Below are 13801 nucleotides of genomic sequence, written 5' to 3'. Positions count from 1 at the left end.
AGTGCTAGCAAAGTTCGATGAATATTTCGTGCCAAGACGGAATGTTATTGACGAACGAGCACTGTTCCACCAGCGCGTGCAGAGGGCGGGAGAGAAAGTGGAGACTTTCATCAGAGCTCTATACGAGCTGTCCGACCATTGCGACTTCGGCGCAACAAGGGAAGAGAATATCCGCGACAGGATCGTTGTCGGGATATTGGATAAGGATGTCTCACGTAAGCTGCAGTTAACCAAGGACTTAACGCTCGCGACAACCGTGGAGACGGTCCGGCAATCTGAAGAGGTGGCTTCACAAGTCAGCATGCAGGGAGAGGCAGCTGGGATGATAAACGAAATCACGAACAGCACAATAAATTCACAAACGCTATGGTAGCCTAAAGGGGGTAGTGGACAATGTGGGATGTGGAAAGCCAGGCATAGTAAGGACGAAAACTGCCCCGCTAAAGTCTACATGCAACACATGCAATAAAGTTGGACATTGGAGCAGAGTGTGTAGGAGTAAAAACAGTGAGTGAGGTACAGAGAAACCAGAAAGTTGCAGCCTTATTTCTTGGAGCTGTAAGTAAAACTGTGGCTCAGCTAAGCATTGGAGTGGACTTGCATGTGGGTTCTACGCCAGCCCAGTTAAAATTGACACAGGGGCCGATGTGAGCATCATCTGTGAGCAGACTTACAACACACTCAACCCAAAGTCCATGGAGCCTGCGATGCCACTATATAGCCCAGGGGGGAGCTGAAGTGCATTGGAAAAATTCAGAGCACGGTGACACATAAAGGAAAGAGCTACCCACTCCAAGCATATGTCATTCGTGGACGCACAGTGAACAATCTACTCAGTGACCACTTTCTGTTGAAATGAAGCTAGTGAGGATAGTGGACGAAACCGTGGCAGCCATGGGCATGCACAAGCTTATGGGAACATGGGACATTAAAGACTGAACCTGTAAGAATACAGCTTAAAGACAATATTCAACCATATGCTGTCTAACTGCACGGCGTGTACCACTTCCGATGCTGGAGAAGGTAAAAGAGGAGCTACAGAGGATGGAGAAAAATGGCATATCGAGCGAGTAACACAACTACAGACTGGTGTGCACCCATGGTGCCAGTCTGAATAGGAGCACAGGTAGCTGCATCTGCGTTGATCACCAGAGGGCGAACGGGCTGTTAAGAGAGAACAGTACATCTTGCCTACTACAGAGGAGATAACTGCAAAACTAACGCGGAGCCACATCTTCTCATCACTCGACGCCGCAAGTGGCTTCTTCCAGATACCACTCCACCCGGATAGCTGTAAGCTCACTACATTCATCACGCCGTTTGGACGCTTCCACTTCAAGCGGCTACCGTTTGGCATAACCAGTGCACCTGAAATTCAAAGGAAAATGATGGAGACTCTTCAAGGACTGGAGGGTGTCGAGGTCTTTATGGACGTTATTCTCGTGTATGGTGCCACGAGGCAGAACATGACAACAGGCTGGAGAAGGTGATGCAGCGTATCGAGTCAGCTGGTCTAAGCTCAACAGAGAAAGTGCTCACTCAGGCAGAGTCAGGCTGCGGTTCCTCGGCCACCTCATTGATAGGTCTGGGATTCGGCCTGACCCAGATAAGGTGGAGTCTATCGCCAGCTGTCACCGCCGGCAGATGTGCAGGAGTTGAAAAGGATACTGGGAATGGTTAACTACTTGGGTAGATACATCCCCAATCTCTCAACTGTGGGACAACCGCTGTAGAACTCCTGAAGAACAAGAATACATGGAACTGGGTCATGCTCAGAAACAGCATTTGAACACATAAAGAACTGTAACAACTGCACCAGTACTTGCCTACTACGACGTATCTAAACTGTGCTGTATCGGCCGTGCAACAGTTATGGGCTAGGGGGTGTGCTACTACAACTCCAGGGGAGCAGTGGAAACCTGTAGCATATTGCTCCAGACTCTCACCGACGCTGAATCCCGCTACGCCAGATTGAAAAGGATAGACTATGGGCACGCGACGGTTGATTGGGCGAGGGTAAGACAAGAAACTGTGGTTGAGCCCTGGTCCTATAGGACGGGTAGGGCAAACGGGCTGTGGCGCGCTGTCCAGAGAGTCCCCTCCGACGCTCGCCTCTCCCGTCCCGAGGGAGAGAGGGAACCTACGTTTTAGGAGGCAGCCTGCCAAAAAGTGCACTCTCTTCGTACCCGTCATCAGAACCTTCTCGTGTTTTCCGAGCTGTCCTGGCTGAGGCGAGTCTTTTCTAATGTACCTTCGTTCTCGCCTTATTTCTCTCTAGAGAGCCGGGTCTTCTCTCTTTTGTGCTTAAGCTGTGATATCTCCTTCTTGCGCTTGCGAGGCTTGCTGTGTAACGGCCTGTAGAGACTTGCTATTCTTGCGCTTCTTCTTTGTTTGGTTCTTAGATTATTCTTTCATTGGTGAGTCGCATTTTCTGTCTGCGAGCCTCATCCTTCCTCTTCGGTATGGTGGGACGCTGTCTGTACTCTCGCGACTCAGCCGTGGCGCGTTTCCGCTCTTTCTGTCTTCTCTGTCAGTTGGAGCCAGACCGAAAGTTTAGGGCTTTCTTTGATGCCTACGGGGAGTTCCGTCGCATAGCGTCAATACCACTTTGGCGTGCCGTCACGCCCCTCTGTGTCTCGTCGCTGTAGAGCTCGCCTTGCTCGACGCTTTCAGAATGGCGGGTGCCGAGCGGGTGCGGAGCGAAGGCGTCACCTGATGGACCGTACTGGCAATCGGAGCCGCGAAGAGAAGCTGGGGCAAACATCGTCGCCGGGGCTAAAGTGGCGATATGCATGGGGATGCAAGGCATATGGTCCAAGTTAAATCAGAGCTGTCGAATCATGGGTACTTTTAAGAGGTCGGATCGTGCGTGCCTAAAGCCAAGTGAGAGAGAGATCTTACTACTGTGAAAAGCGATGAAGGGGAACCAGGGGTGATTAAATCGAGGACGAGGCATAGCTTCAATCGGCCTGATGGGTGGCATGGGCTGTTTGCTTCTCGAGAAACAAAAAACTTGAACCTCTGGCCAAGCGTGTGGTGAGATGAAAAGAACACACAAAAAAAACTATCATCTCTACCTCTACGGGGAGTAGGCATAGCCTGTGAGCACGCAAATATGCAGATGACCTCGAATAATTTTGTGCACTGGATCCTGAGCTGAACGGCTGGACAAGTATAATTTAGAGCAAAAACAGTTTTTGCAGCTTTGCATCCTGCGAGATGACGGTTGACGGGTAATGGTCACGCAGGGTTTACTGCGGTGAACAGAGATTTCGAAGCGCATTAGCCAGGCGGTTGGACTTCAAACCTGCACTTCTAGTCCCCAACCTGCAAGGTACGGACACGCAGGAGAGAGCGGTACAAGATCGCAAAGAAAATCCCTCGGAAAGTAGCGATGGAGATGACATGTGATGGCTTAAATGAGGAACGAATAGGCGGTCCACTCGTGCTTTCTAACCTAGCAGGCTTCAGTCCGAGCTGAGGGCTGTCACATGAGGGGGGCGTAATACGAGACCCCAACTACGCCCTCCATGGAGAAAAACCTTCCTCCACAAAGGCGCCGAGACAGCAGTGAAAGAAAACGGACCAGGCAGGCGAAAAGGCAAACAGGCTCATTATTCAACCGCCGTATGGAGCAGACTCTGCTCGCCCTGAGCAGGAGATGCTGTATTCTCCAGTGGATCATGTGAAAACATGGTCTTCACCTGCGGTGATCCTAGATACAGTGCAGTAGCACCTCCAAGATGTCATTGGCATCAAATGATCCCAGCAACTAACTCGGCCGCTCCTCCACCAGTAGGTTCCACAGTCACGTCACATTGCCCTGTGAGTCGACCAGAACAGGAACCCACTCTGACAGTGCCGCCTGGTAAGGACTGCTCTGTCAGTCGAGTGAGGCAGCACTCAAAACCCTCTTCTCAAAACTGGACCAGATCTGGACGATTCGTTGCAAACCACGTCACCAGCGCTAACAGCTGTAGACCTGGGCTGTTGGGACAGTAGGGACAGGGGGAGAGAATGGTATTGCACTGATGTTGTTAATATTCGCTCATGGTAAATCAGGTTACTGAAATTAATGTGGCAATTTTAGTTAAGAATCTGGTATTGATGACAGTACACAACGTGAGTTCAGTATGTTTTGGTTAGTGTGCCTACAGTGGTAGGGTTGTCACGATAGGCAGTTTCCGTTTGACTTAATGTGTTAGGCCGAAAAAAAGAGGGGAGATGTCATATAAGGATGTTTATTTGCCTGTTCATTACTATGAGTTTTACGGTAGCACAGAACAAGTGAGATCTCGCTATAGCCTTGCATGTTATCGCGAGACGTGTGTGTGAGTGGACGGGCTACTACTGTATGCGTTCAAATAAAGATATAGCTCCGGCTAAAGACTATTAAGCCTCCGGAATTATCATTTTACAATGGTTTCATTATGCCTCCATGTCTGCTCTGGTTTGAAGGACAAAGTGCTAATGGTGGGTAGGCTTTAGAGATGGAGTGAAAAGAGGCAAAGCAATCAAGGATATGATACCTTTTTTCATGTCACTGGTTGTTTAATGGCATCTCGTACATAAACACCCAAATACATACTCACTCACTGTGGTCTTCGATCCGCATCCCCAGGGTTCAACACCCCCGTTGGTGCAGATGTTTAGGCCTACAAAGCCTTATCTTTTAACTGATCAATGGGTGCTGCAGAACTCCCTGCGCTCTCTATGGGCTAGGCTGCGGTCAAATAGGACTGCATCGAACCAAATCAGCTTGTACCAGGCCTGTGTTATGCTCCGTGATCATGCTGCACACTGCGTAGCAATACAGGAAAAAAGATTTTGTCCTGAAATCTACAACTAGCAGAAATTAGGCTAAAACCGTGGACTTAATTTAGCTGACCTGGTTGGAGAGTGAGAAGTTGGCAGAGATGAGTCAGAATAGGAGATTGTGTGTGTGTGTGTGTGCGTGCGTGCGTGCGTGCACGCATGAAAATGTGAAGAAAAGAGAGCTTAAACTCAATTCCTTCTGCACCACACACATCACCCCCTGCACTGTGTGACTCTCTCTCCGCCCTCTCTTATTGTAAGGTTCTTAGGCCCTTCCTTAACTTTTAATAAGAGTCTTTAATAAGTCCCCAGATCATGGCTTGGTCGGTCAGGGCTTCTATTTCAACACAGCTGTACTTAATCTCACTCTAAAATAGATCTGCTTCTTCCACTCTCTAACTCTTAGACTCCTAGTATTTAGGCAGTCTAGCAAAGGTATATGACGATGTGTGCCTGCCAGTTCTATTTCTTTTAGGAAGGATCAATGGGGAAGTTTTTACAGCAATGAAGGGCACATTTGGCAATGGTGAGGACATATTTTTTTGTATGAATCTATGAACTGTCGACAGCCACACCGAAAATGTCAGGTGAAGTCAGAATTAGGCCATGTAGAGATTTAATTCTTCCTTCCAGCCAGTGAAATGTTTGGCCTCCTGTGACTGTGCCATTGACCAAAAGTGACTCAGCCATTACACACACGCGCACACACTTTGAATTGCTAAATTGGCTCTTAAAATATGCTATCCGTGCTTAGCACTCCCAGTTTCCACGGTCTTCATGGTGATGCTATGGTGCATTTGTGTGTCATACTTTAGTTTCAGTCTCTTTGGCCTACTTAGGCGTGTTGTAAGTAGCACACTGAGCAGCTTCTCCCATCCCCGTGGACTCGGGCTGAATAATTGAGTGGCGCTGAGGCCGGGTAATAAGCTACACTGCCGCTGTAATAACCTGCTGGACAATGTGTGTGAGTGTCTCAGTGTGTGTGCGCGCTCATATTGCTCGTGCAATGTAATGACTGCTATTACTCCAGGGCTTGGGAAGCAGACATGTTATGTGAGCATGTGTGTTTTATTTTATTTATTTATTTTTTTGTCTGGATGCAGGCTACGAGAGTAGCACAGATGTACAATCTGTCTTGTGATCTGGGCTGTGCTCAATTAGTCTTTTTGCTCAGGAAGGTTGTCACTGTCCGATGTGAGTCGAGTGCAGATTTGAGTCGCGCATGCGTCACTCTGTGACAAGTACCCTACAAGATGCTAACTAGACTTCTGTGTGTAATATAAATACATTGAAAATGGACCTACTTAACAAAATTGGTTCACTGCTGGCTACAAGTTAGCATCAAACACAACAAAGGCTATCAGTTGAATGGTGTTTTGTGCTAACGTTACCGGTCAAACAGCCATAGATAGCTAAAAAGTTTTTGAAATGATTTCCATCTTCTGTTATTGTTTGTAATTTAAGTTTATTATTTTAAGGCTTTCAAAAATTTCAGTATGACATGCCGGAAACAGTTTAAATCCGCAATTGACTCATGTCTGGGAGTGACAAAGGTTCCTAACTGAGTGAAATCTCTAAATGTTAAATAACAGTGCTTCAGTTGGCTTGTTCCAGATGAGCCAGGCCTGTGCAGAATCTATCGCCGATGATCGCTGCTCAATTCATGCCAGTTAAATTTGTTTCCGACTTACTCTGACGTCATGCCCACGTGGGCAACAATAACCTCACGAGAACAAGACTCCTGCAAGACGCACAGCACAAAGACTAAAATGAAAAGGAATGTAAACAGACTTTTTAGTGCAAACTGCATAATAACACAAACCTTTAAAGGTGCCCACATATATTTCATTACTTTGTGGTATTGTGTGGGGGTCTAACATGGACTCAGTAACTTGGTTACCTTATTTCAAGCCATTCTAGTGTGGTACAGAAAGCCTGCACGAAGACTCGGCTCCATTTGTGCTAGTTGTCATGAATCTTCAACAAGCTAAGCTGCTTGACTCTGATTGGCAAACAGCTAGCCAATGAGAGCCTGGCAATCAGCATCCTTTACCAAGCACAACTGGGCCACTCATGAATAGTAATGAGCTCAGGCAACATGAAGTCAGACTCACCAGCTGTTGTGATTGGCCTGATTTCTCTGCTTATTTCAGCGGCTAGAGCTGAGAGAGGAGGTAGCCGTTCATTTTCACATTCACAACATAACAGAAACACGTATGCACCTAACATTCAAAAAATGCAAGTAAAAACGTTTTTGTGTGGCAGAGCACCTTTTAACAATAAACTTGGTGACTGTCCTGTTGTAGGCCTGCACGATTAATTGTTATTAAATCGCAACCTCGATTCTCCCTGTTAACTATTTAATTTTCAAATAACTGATTTAAAAAATAAAAAAAATAATTATTTTTTTACTTTGATTCTCATTTAATTTAATAAGCCGACTGCATCACGAACGCTACTACTTTCTTCTGTGAGTTTTAAACAGACTGTAAAAAAATAGGTTTTAAAGTGCTGCAATGCTTTTCCTTTGCTTCATTGAGGCCTCGATGTTTACAGGCTTGCGGTGATCCGCAGTGTGCTTTAGGTGCCAAAAACATTCTGTTTTGTACTTCCAATTTGTTTTTTGTCATGGTCAAAAAATTGTGGCAGAGAATCATGGTAACAATTCTAAGCAAAAAAATCGAGATTCATATTTTTCCCCAAATCGTGCAGGCCTACCCTGTTGTTTCATTCATTCATTCAAACCTTTATTTAACCAGGATAAAAAACTCCTTGAGATTAAAAATCTCTTTTACAAGAGTGTCCTGGCAAGTGGCAGCAGCACGTTTCAGACAGAGACACTTACATGTAAATGCATAAACACACTTTCACTCTATTTCAACAACAATGTCATCATAAATACCAGGGTCCTAAATCAATAAAAACAGTGACATACAGACTGCCCTTGTAAGGTCCTTTAACAAGCCTTTAAAAGAATAAAATGAGACAACTCCTTCAAATGGAGTCATTTTGAAGCTGATTCCATGCAGATGGGGCTGCAAAATTAAAAGCCCTTTTGCCAAAGTCAGTGCGGGCTTTAGGGACTGTAATAAAACCAGACTGTGAGCGCAGGTGATATGTCCCTGCAGACCTCGGGACGATGTAGGTGTTCAAATAAGGAGGAAGAAGTCCTAATACTGCCTTATAAATAAAAAGATGCCAGTGCATCCAACGCCGAATCGAGAGTGAAAACCACCCGACCCGAGAATACAACAAACAGTGATGAGTGAGAGATTTTAAGTTTGTGATGAATCTCAAGGTCCATGAACACAGTGTCCAAAGCATGAAGACACTGGGAGGTTGAATGCATGTATAAAAATACACCGTGTCCAACACAGACAAGAATGTTGCATTACTAGTTGTTTTTTGATTCAAATGATAAACAAGACTTGATTCTAAAGAAAAAACCTAACTCAATTTCAGTTTTTTAATAAATTTGGTATGATGTAAAAGGGACAATGATTGGTCGATGGTAATACCCAAATATTTGTAATGTGACACTTCTTCAATTTGTTGTCAACATTGAACTAATAAAGGACTAACTTAAGTGCAAAGGAATGTAATTGCCTTGTTGCTGAAAGGTGCTGTCATCAGGGCATAGAAACCACTGTTGTGCCTGCTTGTCTCAGAGGAAGTGTAAAGTCAACAGCACCGCAACCGCTTTTGCCTCTCCATTATTATATTGCAGCAAATGCTGTTTGTGTGAAGTTTTATAACAAAGTTGCCATGCTTGAAACCACTTTATTGGCATTGCCGTGACTCACTGTGTCTTCAACAAAACTGCAGCGCTGATGTAGTTTGCCCGCACCTCTGTGTGCGTTTGTCTGTATCGGAGCTCCGCTCAGTCAACATGCAGAGAGGACAGATTAGCTTGGGCTTACACGCTCAAACACTTTTGGAAACAAGATTTGGCACCAGAAGATAAATAATATTTCGATTTTGGTGATGTAGTTAAGGCGGCAGGCTGGTGTTGCTAAGGGGGCCGCTTTAGCTACAAAGTGCTGCAGGAAACCCTGCAGATGATCCTGTCCGCTATAATCTGCAATTATGATGTTACCTAGCTTGTCATTACCTTAAGTCATTTTGTTTGGAGTTAAGTTCAAATTTCATTAGTCAGTCCCTCACGGATTTTGCGGACTTTTTGAGATTGTTGCGGCCCAAAATGCCTGATGTTGCAGGAGCTTTTGAAATGATTGCGATAGAAGTTGCAGTGTTTGTTGCAATGAAGTTGTGGGAGAGAGGACACACTACAGCTGAGTGAACCCCTCCCCTGCTGTAATCTCAACCCAACATCACTTAGATCCCTTAAATTCTTAATGTCCTAAACCTGGAATACCTCAAACCCATTCTCCAGTTTCACTCGGCCTGGTCTGCTTTAATCTCTGTGTTGGATGACTGACTGACTGATGGCTGCTTGTTCGATTTGTTGACTATTTAATAATTCAAAAATAAAATTAGAACTAAATTTAGTTGCTAACCAGACATTGTATATCACATGTACTGATGCCAACATCTTTTCTCTTGCTTTGTACTTTTTCACAGATGAAAGCAAGGCCTCCTGGTAACTGAAACATGACAAATCAGAGGGAGAATGGAAGAAAAGCCATTTATCAAAAAAGTTGAAGTTGACAACTCCTGTTTTTCTGCAGTGTCACACGTAGGTAAGTGTTCTTTGTCCTGTGTGTGTGTGTGTGTGTGTGTGTGTGTGTGTGTGTGTGTGTGTGTGTGTGTGTGTGACTAAAGTTACCCTACTTGTTGTGTTACATGCAATATTCTGCTGCAGGCAGACATGCAAACACTTCCTCTTGGCAACCTATGTTGCTTTACCTCTCTCCTCTTGTCAGTCTGTCCATGTCTCCATTTTGTTTCACCGTTTTAACCAATAACTGACAACTAATATAAGTATGTCATTGTTGTATCACCTTGTTGCTAGGCTTTGGTAACTTAGTTTACAAAATCACCTACTTTCCCAGCTAACTAACTCCTGAAATCATACTCACATACACACTAAGTTAAAGCTGTCTGTGTGATGGATGTGCCATCTCAGACAGAGCTGCTGTGTTGTATCACAACCTCCAGCCGTGTGTTTGTGCGTGCGTGCGTGCGTGCGTGCGTGCGTGCGTGCGTGCGTGCATGCGTGCGTGTCATTTGATGATGAATACTTTTTTTTCTGAAAATACAGTGGAATGAAAAAAACAACAACCATGCAGACACATGGGCTGACACACACACACACACACACACACACACACACAGAGGCTCCTAGTAGCTGATAAAGACCTTTTTGGCAGAGGTTCTCCTCTGTGCTGTGGGCTCATTAATGCTCTGAGTGTGTCCCTGTGACTGAGGACTAAGCCCTCAGTTCTTATCAACACCACCAGGCCTGGTCGGCTACACACACACACACACACACACACACACACACACACACACACACACCACACACAATGGATTATGAAGAGTGTGGATAAGTCGCCAACATCCGCTCCGATATCCCCTTACAGGACAATGACGGACACCCCCTCTCCAATCCCACTGTCACAGTCATGGATTGTGTTTGTGTAAGGGTTGGAGGATGCACTGCTTTTCAATTGATCCATTTTGTATTTGTTGATCCATCTGAACCTAGTTCCTGTAATTGATAGGTCATTTTGTGAGTTTTATTTTTTGGTTTGAACTTGTGCATTGTAAGGTGTATCAGTTCCACACAGGATGACATAAATGCTTACCCTTACTTTCCTTGTGGGCACTATTTGTTTCCTCCAGAGCGCGCACACATGCACACATGTACAGGCACAAACTGTGGGGTTATTTACATATTTATTACTGCGCGGTGCTCCACAAATTGATAAAGTGTGTGTGATTAACTGGGTGTTGGTGCAGAGTAATGTTACAGGCCTGGTTCAGTGAGGACAGTGTGGGCGGCTGGTGGTTTATGGCTCTTTTAAGTTTGTGTGTGTAAATTGTTGTTCCCATGTATTGTTTGAGCCCTCCGGCGGTATCTATTCAGCTTGGTAGAGAATTATTACTACTTTTTCCTCAGGGAGTGCAGAGGTGACATACTGCAACACCTGCCACCCACCACTACTCCCTGGCATGTTCCAACGCATGCACGTGCGCACACACCCCTATGCAAACTCTAGGCATCTTCCCCTACACGTGGATTAAAACCAAGGTCACGGTGCAGCCCCCAGAGGTTATCTTATTATCTTTTTCTTTCATGATGAAGGAACAATGCAGTTGTAGGAACTTTTATTGATGTTTTTGGTTCCATTACAAAAACAATCTTGCATTATTAAAAAGTCAGGTTTTCAGGAATGTTGCACAGTGGTCTTGTTTTCAATTTATGCATTTTAACAAATGTTATGGGGTTTTAGTGGATTTTATTAGCCCAGAGGTCACAACAATTGTTCCACTTATTAAAGACCTTCAAATGAAAACATGCAAATCACCAAAATTGTAATTTTAACAGCAGCAGTACTTTACATCTCTGCGCTCTTGGTTGTCACTTTCAGCCTAAGGCTGTTTTGGAAGATGCAGGGGACTCTCCTCGCATTAAATCCCTCTTTCCGCTTTGTCCACCTCCCTCTCTCTCTCCTAAGAGCAGCAGATGTTAAATTCACAGCAGAAAAAATATTTTATATTTCATTTTAAGCTTTTGAATCTTAGCTCTTTGTACAAGAGAACAAGTGGACTGGATGTCCTCTGGTGGGATCAGATCTAATCATGTTAAAAGGCAGCCAGTGTAGCCCGCAGTTCTCCATAATTGGTTGACCCCAGAAACACTCAACTCTGAGGAGATATTTTACGGCTGATGCTAAAATGCAGACAGCTGGTACTAATGGTGGTTCTCTCCCTTTACTGTCTTATTCATCAGATTGTCTTCCAATATAAGGACCAGTCAAGCTGCTGGCTACTTATTCAAAGCAATGTTACCATTACCATAGCTAATTAAAGACTGCATTTGGGGCCTGAAGAGATGGCAGAAAGGGCAGGTTTTAGTGAGTAAGAGTTTGAAAGCTCTACCAGTAATGCAACACTTGGGCCCAAACTCAAGGACAAGATCTGATTTTTATCCATTTTCTAGTCAATGATTTGTTTTCTATTGCAGGCTGTATAGTGTGAACATCTGTTTGCCTCTGCGTGTGTGTGTGTGTGTGTGTGTGTGTGTGTGTGTGTGTGTGTGTGGTTGTAAGCCTTTAGTGTGTCGGGTGCATGTGTGTTCCTTTTTGTCTGTTGAGGGAGTGAGAAACATCTCTTTAATTTGGTCTATAATTGAATTTGGCCCATGGGCATGCCCTACACTTCTGAGAAATCGCAGCTAATGAGAAGGGGATGAAAAGAAGTGGCAGAGGGAAGGAGAAGGGGACAGGAGACGAGATGGCAGGAGGGAGTGTAGAAAAAGAAGGTGGCGTGTGGATGGAAGTATGGGTGGGGAAATGAACAGAGGAAAGGGCAATGTAGGAAGAGGCTGAGGGAGGACCCACAACTGCATCCTCAGTCCTTTTGTGAGACTTCATAAGGACTGGATGCATGGGCGAGTGTCTGGCAGTCCATGTCTGAATATTGCAGGAGCCATTCTCTTCCCTCCTGCCCTCCTTAATTATTAATGTCTGTCTCAGAGTTGGCTCAACTTTTCCTTGCGGCTCTCCACCACTCTTGAAAACATGTAAGATGCACAAACAATGGAAGCAAGAGAGCCCAATACATAAGAGAGATGTATTGCCCAGCAAGTTATTCTGATGTTCTGATTCTGATCATTTATTTCCGCCAAAGAAGTGGAGTTCAGTTTTCTGCAGTGCCTTGTCAATCCAAACCATCCAAAAGAAGGTAAAGGTCTTTACAGGTGTTGGGCAAGTTACTTTAAAAAAATAATTAGTTAGTTACTAGTTACTTCTTCCAAAAAGTAACTAAATTAGATACTCAGTTCCAAATTATAAAAGTAACTAGTCATTTCAGAAAGTAACTAATGCATTACTTTTAAGTACATTTTTAAATTCCCCATTGTGACCCCACCTCCACCCCTCTTTAATGGAACATAAAATACATGTGCATGTTCAGTTATTTATGATGAATATTAGACTGAAATGGACACTTAATAGAATACATTATTATATCATTATATATAAATATATATATATATATATATATATATATATATATATATATATATATATATATATATATATAAATATTATGTCTGGAACTTTTGATATATATTGCCCCTCAACAGGCCACAACTGGGCAAAATTAAATAATGATTGTTAAGCACTATAGCAAAAATAACTAACAAAATATTTACACTTTGTGTGTGTGTGTGTGTGTGTGTGGGGGTGTGGGGGTGGGTGGGTGTGGGTGGGTGGCCACTCTAGAGTCCATACCCATCTTGAGAGTGCTAAGAGCTTTGTGCGGCTGCTTTTATTGACTTTTCTTCAGCTTTTAAATGCATCCAACCACATATTTTAGCTGGGATTTTAAAGAGTGCCTTTTAATATCGATTTTTGTCTTATCTCTTGGTTGATGAACTTTCTAACTAACCGGTCTCAACGCGTGAGAGTGAATAGCATTTTATCTGATGTCCTCTTTTCCTCCACTGGTTCCCCCCAGGGCTGTGTCCTCGCAGCGATTTTATTTATTTTATATACAAATGCATGCCAAAGCCAGCGCACCAGGCGTTATCATTAAGTTTGCTGACGATTCTGTAATAGTGTTGCTGCTGACACACAACGCCCCCGAGTGTGGCTCTATTTTAAATGATTTTACAGAGTCTTTATTATCTTTATTTTTTTATATATTATTTTTTTTAAAGTTATATTTTTGGGGGTTTTATTCCCTTTATTTGGGCAGGACAGATGTAAGTATGTGTGAAAGGGGGGGAGAGAGAGGGGGGCGCGACATGCAGCAAAGGGGCCACAGGCCGGATTTGAACCCGGGCCCGCCGCGTCGA

At 44.3% G+C, this 13801-nt stretch overlaps 1 long non-coding RNA gene across 1 annotated transcript in view; it reads left to right on the top strand.

Moving 5' to 3' along the window:
• Nucleotides 1–13801, top strand: part of LOC116695818 (uncharacterized) — a 26218-nt gene that overhangs the window by 935 nt on the left and 11482 nt on the right. The window contains exon 2 of the long non-coding RNA XR_004333560.1: nt 9397–9515. This is a non-coding gene — a long non-coding RNA (uncharacterized LOC116695818). The remainder of the gene's footprint in view (nt 1–9396; nt 9516–13801) is intronic.

This window comes from Etheostoma spectabile, chromosome 9, assembly GCF_008692095.1.
Source record: "Etheostoma spectabile isolate EspeVRDwgs_2016 chromosome 9, UIUC_Espe_1.0, whole genome shotgun sequence".
Lineage (NCBI taxonomy): Eukaryota > Metazoa > Chordata > Actinopteri > Perciformes > Percidae > Etheostoma > Etheostoma spectabile.
This window is presented reverse-complemented; position numbering and strand designations above follow the sequence as displayed.